Source organism: Arachis hypogaea, chromosome 10, assembly GCF_003086295.3.
Source record: "Arachis hypogaea cultivar Tifrunner chromosome 10, arahy.Tifrunner.gnm2.J5K5, whole genome shotgun sequence".
Lineage (NCBI taxonomy): Eukaryota > Viridiplantae > Streptophyta > Magnoliopsida > Fabales > Fabaceae > Arachis > Arachis hypogaea.
Window position 1 is genome coordinate 18,586,031 of NC_092045.1, and position 11,470 is coordinate 18,597,500.

Genomic DNA, 11,470 nt, shown 5'->3' on the forward strand with positions numbered 1-11,470 from the left:
TTTAATAATATTTTATTATTTTAATTAATAAAAAAATTATAAGACACTAATTTTTGTAAAAGATTAAAAATATTTGAAGGGATTGATTTTAAATTTTTAAAACTTTTTAAGGACTATTTTGAGATTTTTTTAAATTCTTCGATGACTGTTTTATACTTCATTTTGGGAACTGATTTGTCCAACTCGCATTTATAGACACTTAATGGCCACATGTGTGAGTTACCATTAGTGACTTACGGAGGAGACTATATTGTCTAACAAAATAAATGTTGAAGATTATTTTGTACATTTTAAATACTTGAGAGACTAAAGTGTCCAAATTTAAAAATCTCAAGAATCGATTTGGGTAATTATCCTTATAAATAAATAAGAGGTAATACACAAAATTGTTTCTGAAATTCTCAACTCGCTTCAGATTAGTGTCCCACTTTTAAAATGATCAAATAAGTCTCTCACTCTTAAAATTGTGAATCTTCATTAGTCTAAAAGTAACCAGACATTTTAACATCGTTGATGTGTATAGTTAAGTACCAAGTTGACACTTAACTGCATGCTGATGTGGACACACAATGAGTTCGGCTAAGATTGGTGTCCAAAATTTAGTTAAAACACTCAAATTGGTCTATTCACACTTATAAAACTCTAACTCCCAAATATTCATCTTTGTCATATAATCTTCGTCTCCACTCTTTTTCGTTGCTGTTGTTCATAGTATCCTCTTGTAAAATTCTGAAAAATCATGGCTTCTAAATAATATTAGTAACATAAATTACCTTAGCAGTACTTTGAGCAACAACACCTTAAATAACAGTACCTTAAACAACAGCTGCACATTCTACAACAATACCTTGAGCAGCAGCAACTTGGGCTTTGGCAACATTTATAGCTTGAGTAGCAACATGTCCACCTTGTTAGACATTAGTTTCATTACCAACTTATTCATAAACTTGATTAGTTTGTGGGGCTTCTTCACCAGCTTCATCATCAGTTTGTTTTGTAGCTGCTATTATTGGCTCTTCTGTCCTTAATTTTTTTGCAACTTCGCACCCTCTTGTAGTGTGACCAACATCGCCACATGCTCTACAAATAAACTTATTGTCTCTTTAAGTTTATAGACTTTCTCTCTTGCGGCCTCCAATAGGGAGCTTCATGTGCATCCTTATTTCTTGTAGAGCTTTAGTCTTCTACGGAGTTTCGGTCTTGCCGGAATTAAGTAGTGAGAATATTCAGATTTGTCCCACATCTCCTCCTTTGACTGGGTTGATATAAAACTAATATATCATATTGTAAGATCCTATTGTCAACCATGCACGAATATAGTTCTCAGACTGGTCGTTCAAACATGCAATAGCTGCGATGGCATGACGACAAGGTAATTTTTTATTTCTATCACCGTCGGGCATCATGCCTCATTCAAAAGAATGATTTTTCAGAGTTTTACAAGAGCATATACTATGAACAATAGTAGCAAGGAGGAGTGGAGACGAAGAACATTTGGGGTTAGAATTTTATAAGTGTAAATGGATCAGTTTGGATGTTTTAATCAAATTTCAGACACCAATCTAAGTCGAACTCGTCATGTGTTCATATTAGCGTATAATTAAATACGAACTTGTTACTTAACTGTACACATCAACGACGTTAAAACGTCTTGTTACTTTTGAACTAACAAGAATTCATGATTTTAAGAGTAAAAGATTTATTTAATTATTTTAAAAAGTGAATGACTAATCTAAAAACGAATTAAAAATTTTAAAAACTATTTTAGGCATTATCTCTAAATAAATATAAATATATTGTTTATATATTATCTCACTATATGTGCTTATGTCAAACTTAAAAAAAATTAAGCAAAGACAAGCAAGCACATCCCAAATTGCATCTGTAACTAAAAATTTTGTCATCCTCTCTTCCTAATTTGGTACTGATGTTTTTTATTATATTTTTTGAAATATTTCATTGAATAAAAAATTCAATGTGTATTATAATTTATTAATTTTTAATATTTTCTAACTATAACTATTTTAATTTTTTGTAGATTATACAAATATATTATAGATCTTTATATTTCTATTTTCTTCACATATTAATGATTTTCTTTAAAAATATTATATTTATCGTCTAGTTAGTTATAAACTTATAATTTCATATATCATTAAAGAGAAATGTTAAAGGTCAATAATTTTTGTAATTTATAGTCATTAAATAATCATTAATAATTAATTTTAATGGTTTGAATGGTTTTAATAGTTACATATTGGTTAAAATTTAACAAAATTACTGCTCTAGACTTTTCCATCGTTAAATTTAGATGTTAAAATTCTTGCTCCCAAAAGATTTCTTTCGAACTGAGATCCGTCACTTCATATGGGTGGTGCCAAGGAATTTATGAAGCCCCTAGGTTGCCGTACGGATTTTTCCTTCTATTTGTTTGGAACTTGGAAGTTAATACGTTGGTCGAAAAAAAATTTTTATATATTTTTTTTAGCATATTTGATAAATTTTTAAATTCTAATAATAAAAACATTAAAAAAATATTTTTTTTAAAACTAAAATTTATGTATATTTATTAAAAAAGATTTTTTTATATAATAAATAAATAAATAAAAGTTATATTATTATATCTAAATATAATTCATAATAAAATAATTTTTTATATAAAATATTTAAATATAAAATTATTTTTAATTTTTATAATTTTTTTAAAATAACTCAAAAATAAATTTTTTATTAGAAGTTCATTTAAATAAATTTTTTTATTTTTTGGAAGAATTGAAATTTAGAGAGACTAAAATTTTAAAGATAAAAACTTAAATTTTAATTTTAATCTTTGATCACTAAATACAATACTAAATTTCAGTCTTCTCAATGTTTCTAATCAAATCCTATCTTAAAAACTAAATAATAGATAGTTGTCCACAACTTAATGATAGAAACGCAAGTCATTTTCATTTTTCACCTTGTAAATCCTTATAATGTAACATATAAGATATATCATTAATTTATTAATAATTTAGCAATCCTCAGATACAAAATGCGTTACTTTCGGTTCATATAGAATCATAGTGAATTAGCAAGCACAATGGGCCATGCCAATTTTTCTTTCATGATTTACTTTTAACTTTTGATTCGGAATTTTTTAAAGACAAGACATGAAGTGAATTGCTTCACGGAACTACCACATGATGCACGAGCCTTGTAACTTAATAAATCAATCGAATAGATAGGCGAAAGCTAGTGCACTCCAGGGAAAGTAGAGAGTGCAACACTTTTTAAAAATTAACCTACTATCAAAAGTTATCAGGTAAATTTAATTTATTTATTATTGTTATTATTTTTTTTTTGTCATAGGCTGAACACACAAACCGGCACTAACAAAAATACTAATTCCCTCATTTAACACACGGACGACCTTTGCACCAAAAAATACTCAAGAAAATTTGATTGAATTCCTCTATTACTCTATTATTGTCGAATGTGATGATGTCTTCAAGCATTTTCACTGTTTTATTTGTTGGCAGATGCTTCCATTATCGTTCTGACTAATCACAGATTTTAAAGCTTTTGAATCCACCACATTCCACATCTATCATAAATGACCTTCAAAGACGCATGTCTGTCGCTGCTGCTGGTTGGCTAACTCCAAACGCAAAATCGATTATGTAGAAGAATCAGGGTTTCTATGAAGGCTCCATCAGATGGCGACATAGTCAAAGCACAAAATAGATGGCAGTTACAATAAAGTTCATTATCTTTTATTTCAAATTATCCTCAAATTGTACATAATAAAATAAAAAATAAAAATATAATTATATTTAAACAATTATTTGTATTATTTTTTTATTAATTTATTCAAAAAATAATTAAATTTTAAAGTTAATTGGTATAAAATATTACAGATATAAAATTAAGAAAAAATTTTATTTGTATAAGAACGAGCCTAATAAATAATTATTCTATTTAATATATAATTAAGAATATTTCTTTCTTTATCAACGAGTTATAGTTCAAATGACATAATTTTCATTAACTTTTTAAACATTAATTATTTATTTTACATGCAATATAGAAATAAATGAATATAATATTTATTAAATAAACGCAATTACATAAAATTTTTTATTGTCACAGTGTTTGAACCAAATAAAAGAAAATATTATTTTAAGAAAAACTAATAATATATTTTTAATAATATTCTTAATACAAAATAATAAATTTTAAATATTTTTTTAAATAATATATATTAACTAAAATAATATAATTATCCAAAATAATATATTATAAATATAATAAAATAACATATTTTAATAAAAAAATTGTTAATAATTTTAATTATATAAATATTTTTTATATAAATTTTTGTTTCGTACAAAATAAAATTATTATATGTTTGTTTGCTTTTTATGTTGTATATATGTTCTTTTTAATTAAATTTATATAATACAAAATTTTTTATCTTTTTATTCATATTTAATGTTTTAATTTTGTTTCACACAAAATAAAATTATATATATATATATATATATATATATATATATATATATATATATATATATATCACAAAATTTTTTATCATTGTCTTTATATTTAATATTATAATTTTATTTCACATAAAACAAAATTTACTTAAATTTTAATATTATATATATATAACACAAAAATTTTTATCATTGTGTTTATATTTAATATTATAGTTTTATTTCACACAAAACAAAATTTATTTAAATTTTAATATTATATACATAATATATATTTAATATTTTTTTTAAGATTCTAATATATCTTTTTTTTCTGGATTTAGTACATGAATTTTTTAACTTATTTTTTATGTATTATTTATTTTAATTCTAAAGTCTAATAACTTTCTTTTGTACAGACATGTTGTTTTTAATATTTATGTACTATTTTTTATTTTGAACTTCAGCCCAATATCTGAGATTTACAAAAAAAATCTAAAACTTGTAAAAAAATGATTAACCTGATTAACAGGTTGCCTTTTTAAATCTAGACCATTCAAATAAAATATAATAAATAAAGAGTTCAGATTTAATGAATTCACAAGGTGTGCAGCACTCCATACTTAGTAAGGAGCGTTTAAGGATGAGCCGTAAATTTGTTCATTTAAGTAAATATTAGGAATTTCAAATCACATCTTATATATATAATAATTTATTGATCAACACAAATTCTTAATAAAATTTAAATTCGCAATAAATTAGTTCTTAATCTATGAGGATAGAGAATATGATGGGCAACAACAACAAAACCTTAATATTTGTTATTTATTTATTTTATTTATTTTGGGTGTTTGATGATTGGTTTGTTTTAGTAGCTGCCACATACACTTCCCATATGCTTGGACTCATGCTGAATAAGAGACCAAATGAAGCTTCAAAGAATAGAATTATTATTTATTTTTTGAAAAAAATAAAAGTATTCATGAAAAATAATTAATAAAATAAAAAGAGTACATAAAGAATATGCAGAGATAATAAAATTGTGAAAAAATAATGAAAAAAATGAAAAATTTTTATTAATTATTGATTAATTGAAAATTATAAACTATGAAGGTAAAATTGAGTATATATAAAGCATTGGCTTATAAAAAATAAAAACAAATAAAGATAAGATAAGGATAAAAATAAGATAAAGATAAGATAAGATAAAATAATAAAGACTAAAATTATAATTGAATTTGTGTATTATGTATAAGGCCCACATCGGTTGAAGAGGGAACGAAACATGGCTTATAAGGGTGTGGATATCTCTCCTTAATATGACGCGTTTTGACGAGTGAGTGTGAAGGCTTCGGCTATCATCCATATCGTCAAAGACAAAATCGTGAAGCCTTGTGTGCCAAAGCGGACAATGGAATTTCCAGTGAAAACAATGTCGTTAACATAGACTATAAGGATAGAAATTTCCAAGGGAGAAAGTTTCCAAGAAATCAACACCGCCAACCACCTTAACCCCTACAGGGCAATCAATAAGATGCCAAGTTTTGTTCAACTCAAGAACATCCAACTCATCTTTCATAGAAGAAAAAGACATGACTAAAGATAAAGGATACTTGCACTTTGAAGGAGATTGATTTGTAGAGATGAGAGAGGAATTACACAAGTAATCAAAGAGATATGCTGGAGGTCGGTGAGGCCGATTGGAATGACGAGGATGGGGATATTCAGGTGGTGAAGAAGGTAACGGGGGATGAGAAGGTGATGGTGGACTGGTATCTAGTGCGGAAGGAGAGAAGGGTGTATGTCTTGAGAGAGATTCAGTGGTCATGGGTTCAACTTGGTTATAAAATGACAGTGAGGAAGAAGGAGAGGTTGTTGGAAAAAATAAAGAATTAGACAGAGTTGGGTCAATGGGTATGAGTGAGGATTCAACTAGAAGACTATCTTAATCTTGTTTTTGAGAAGGCGTGTTTGGCAATGTTGGACTGAGTGTACAGAATTGGAGATTTTGGTGACTAAGGGCGAGATCATTTCATAAAAAAGAACGTTTCTAGAAATCTCAATTCTTTTATCTTCTAAAACATAAACAATATATCCTTTAAAACCATGTTGAAAGCCAATAAACACAGTCTTTTTGCCTTTTGGATCAAATTTTGATTTGTTTGCCATTAGGGTAGAAACAAAACATAAGCATCCAAAAACTTTAATGTCATGATAATTTGGTGGATGATTGAATAAAATCTCAAATGGTGTTTTAAAAGTAATTGCGGATGATGGAACTCTGTTAAGTAAATAAACAGCATGTTTAACAGCATAAGACCAAAAAGATGGTGGTAAATTAGATTGAAACATAAGAGCACGAGATATATTCAAAATATGTTGATGCTTGCATTCTACCATTCTATTTTGTTGAGGAGTTTCAACATAACTACGTTGATGAATAATGCCTTTTGAAGCATAAAAATTATGTAAAATAAATTCTGGTCCATTATTAGAATGAATAGTTTCGACTTTAGAGTTGAATTGTGTTTCAACTAAAGTAATAAAAATTTTTACATGATTTTGCACTTCTCATTTTGATTTTAATAAAATAACCCATGTAAAGCGGCTAAAATTATCAACAATAGTAAAAAAATATTTATGATTATGAATAGAATTTTGTCGAAATGGACCCCAAATATCAAAATGTAATAAATCAAAACTTGCATTGGCTTTGTTAAAACTTTGAGAAAATAAAAGTTTCTTTTGCTTGAAAAGATGACAAATGTCACAAGCCTCATCATGATGCATAAAGATAAAAGAAAATTGTTTATGTAAATGATTAAGTCTTTGTCCAGAAAGGTGTCCTAAATGAAAATGCTATATATTTGAAGGTGTAATGGGTGGGGATTAGATGAAATTTATGGAATGTGTACTGGATTGATTTTTACCAAAATTAGGTTCAAAGACATATAATCCTTCTCTCATTCTGCCCAAATCAACCGTCCACAAATTGTTGCTTTGTAGAGTGTAAGAAGAAGATGAAAAAGTGAGTTCACATATGAGTGCTGAAGTAATTTTTGAGATGGAGATAATATTAAAAGTTGAAATAAGGTAAATAAAGAACATCATGAAGAACCAAGGATGGCGAAAATTGAACAATGCCTCTATAAGAAACAGTAATTTGAGAATCATTTGGTAAATGAACAATAATAGGAAAAATTTGTGTGTAAGAAATAAACCAAGACAAATTTAATGCAATGTGATCTGTGGCACCAGAATCAATGATCCAAACATTCAAGAATGAATCTCAATTTGAAAAATTGTTAACAATAGAAAAAGTATTGAAAGAACAAAGATAATGAGTAGTTGGACTTGACAAAAGCTCAAGTTGGTTTGAAGGATGAGCTTCTTTATTGGAAGGAAGTGCCGTGAAAAAAAGTGTTGGGGCTGACGAAAGGTCCAAAAGAGGCTCTGAATGAAGTTGTTGGTGTGTCCTTTCTCCTTGACTTAGGACAGAGTAGGGAGGTTGATTATTCATAGTAGGAGAGGAGGTTGAAGGGGTTTTAAGATCTGAATTGGTTGGTTTATCCATGGATGTCAGCAGAGTTCAAGAGGAGCTCTGATACCATAATAGAACGGGAAGAGTACATAAAGAGTACACAAAGATAATAAAATTGTGAAAGAATAATGAAAGAAAAGAAAAGATGAAGAAATTTTATTGATTGTTGATTAATTAAAATTGTAAACAATAAAGGTAAAACTGAGTATATATAAATCATTGGCCTATGAAAGATAAAAGTAAATAAAGATAAGATAACGATAAAGATAAGATAAAATAAAATAATAAAGACTAAAATTATAATTGAATTTGTGTATTCTGTTGGGCTGAATTTGTAAGTCGTGAAACATCTTTATTGTTGTCATGAACTACGATGGAAGAGTGGTTTAACAATAATCACTTAAATTAAAAAAAAAGAGATAACATCTAAAATTCCAACATAATTGAAACATATTTTTACTTTCCTACGTACCCATTGATACATCATCATCCTACCAAAACAATTACATCCGCAAGCATTAGATGCTTCTACAATTTTACACGATGAAGAGAATATTTTTATTTCACTTAATCTTTCCTTGGTCTTTTATCTTTAAACACATATATACAAATAAATCAATCGTCTATACTCACTGAGTCTTAGAAATTTTTTCCTTTTCTTAAAAAAAAATGTCTTTATGGTTATTTTTGTCTATTGAATTTTATAGTTAATTCTGTGGTAGTTTATTGATAAACACGTTTATGGAACATTGCTAATTTGAAGCTAGCTTTAAAATTCTATGTTCTAAAGACGAGATCAGATGATCATCAATTTGAATACAACATAATTCATTTCTAATTTCCAAAATTAACACTTATGTGAAATTAATTAAGATAATAAATATTTTATTTTTTAACTAAAGGTTTTAAACATAATCTCAGAGTTATCAAAATTTAATACCAGTAATTAATTCAGTCAGAATATTGGATTAACGAATCATTGATTCAACTATTAAGTGATTGATTAAATAAAAAATTTCGATCATAATTAAATCATTAGATATCATATAGTTATAAATAAAGAAGATATGTTATGATTTTCTAGTTTTTATTTTTTTTATTCATAGATGTTTCACTACAAAGGAGATGTAAAATACCGGCAGTTTTATCCGATTAGCGGCGGTTTTAAATCGCCGCAAAATCAAAGGCCGATGACTCACTAGACAGCCATGGTTATGGGCGCGGGGATTAGGTTTGGCGGCGGTTTCCAGTAACCACTGGTATAACCGCCGCTAAACCACTATTTCGCGGTAATCATTCAGAAAATCACCGCTAAATGCGAGTGACAAGATTTTCAGCATGTTTACTGGCGGTTCTAAAACCGCCACTATTTACTCTGACGTTTTCAAATTGATGCTTATTTGGCGACGGTATTAAAACTGTCGCAAACCGATGAGATGGTTTCGGACACAGTTACTGGCGGTTGCAAACCGCCGCAATATCGTTCAGATTTTTCAAACTTTGAAACACTTTTCGACGGTTTAAAACCGCCTCTAATTTAAGAAAAATATAAAAAAAGAAAATTTAGGTTTCTCTAAAAAGATCGTACAATTTTTTGAAAATATTATAGAACTAACCAAATCTTTTTTGCTTTTAAATTTTTTATTATTTTAAGAGTTAATATTTTCAACTTTAGAATCTAAACTTGTATCAAAAACAAAAAAAATTATCTGCAAAACAAAATAATATATTCATAAAAATACGAAGAAAACAAATCTCGTGCAAAGAGTTGCATAGTCTAATTCAAAAAAAATGTTTGCTTCAATCCAAAATATCTCCAATCCTAATATACTAATTTTCACTCTATCATTCCACGGATCTCATCCCTGCAGCGATGTCTGGTGACAGCTCCTCACCCTACCGTTGAAATAGATAAATTAGAGCACTCTCCATCACATGCTTCTTTTTCTTCTCTGCTGCTGCCTCATCCTCTATCGCCTTCCTCTTCAACTTCTCGCCTGCCAGCTCTGCCTATAGTTCAAGCAGCTTCCTTTGTGTCTCTTATAGTTGGACTCCATTGTCTGGTGCATGTGAATTCGGACTAAAGAGTTGACTAGGAATCGGTCCGAAACCCACACCACATACTCTACTCGGTTTCTCTTTTTCGAAAACCTGAGCAATTGAATCATTTTGAGACAACACTCTAGAAGACTCATCCTGTTGCTCAATCTCCTCAATTCTTTCCTACAGATACCAATTAGCAAATACAATCATTTTGTTGATGGGTCCATCTCATGTCAAGAACACGCCAAACATGATGATTAATTGTATCACTTTCATCACAGTAAAAGAACTCACAAATATGAATAAAAAAATTGGTCTCAAAAGTTATTTATATAAAATAACCAAAATAGAGCATCTGTTTCATAGAATGTCAACCATTATAAAAGGAAATAAGCAATAGCAGAATAAGCACAATGACTAGAAAATAGCAACAATCAGCATCAAAATTTGTAAGTAATTCCCTTAACACACATCATTAGATCAGCAACTATTAAACCGAACAATCTCCGCAATTCCAAGCTCAGAAGCAGAACATAGTTGCTAGTAACATACCAAGGGTATAATAGAGATCAACATGAACACCTTAGCGTTTTTTTTTCTTTTTTTACCTATACACACACCTAAGTCCCTCTTGTTTACTGATTTCAATTCCAAAAATAGGAAGCACGATCCATGAACAATTCATTCCTCTAATAATGATAATGACCATTTTTTTCAGTTATCTACTCTAACTATCACTTTCAATACAAGGCGCCCATTAAATAAAAAAAGTGGTACCTTCAAATCCCTAACTCTAAACATCATCAGTTAACCACATTTAATGGAAGATATAGATAAATTCTTTTTCAAAATTTTGAACCAAGAATGAAAACAAGAAGGAAAGATCAAAGTGTCAGAACGAACCAGTGATAGGGGAGAGGTCGTGATAGCTTTGCCTTTGCATGGTGGATGATGGTGTAACAGTTTCACGCACGATCAAGGAGATGGAAAATTTTAACGCCGGTGGGAGAAGCACGGAAGGCAGCTGTGCGACTTGACAACCCAAACAGAGGCGCAAGGTAGAGCAGAAGTTAGGAATTTCGCACACCTTGACTGAAGGAGTATGGGTTTCAGGAACTGTGGATGAGGCAAAATATTGATGGCGATGGATCGACACCAGTGGCACGGTAGAGCAGCGACGGTAGTGTTTCGCGCTACTAAGGACTCTTCACGAGTTTCTGCAAATTTAGGGAAGAATCAATTAAAGGTTATAAGATAAAAAGGGGTAAAACAGAAATTGAAGGGTGATTAGATCCTCACCTAACGGCGTTTTTTGATGCAATCGCAGTTGATGTTGCGGCACACGAAGGGATCCTTCTTCTGCAGCCTTGTTTTGCAGCGGCAAGATGAAAGGCTCCCAATTTTCCGCCGCTATGCTCCGCTCCTGTTG

The 11,470-nt window shown here is 29.1% G+C and overlaps 1 long non-coding RNA gene across 1 annotated transcript; it reads right to left on the bottom strand.

Annotated features, from left to right (window-relative positions):
- Positions 1-9,705: 9,705 nt before the first annotated feature.
- On the bottom strand, positions 9,706-11,470 carry LOC112718201 (uncharacterized). Its single transcript, XR_003160683.3, has 3 exons — positions 11,341-11,470; positions 10,945-11,258; positions 9,706-10,221 (listed from the first exon to the last, which is right to left on the bottom strand). It is a non-coding gene; the product is annotated as an uncharacterized lncRNA (long non-coding RNA).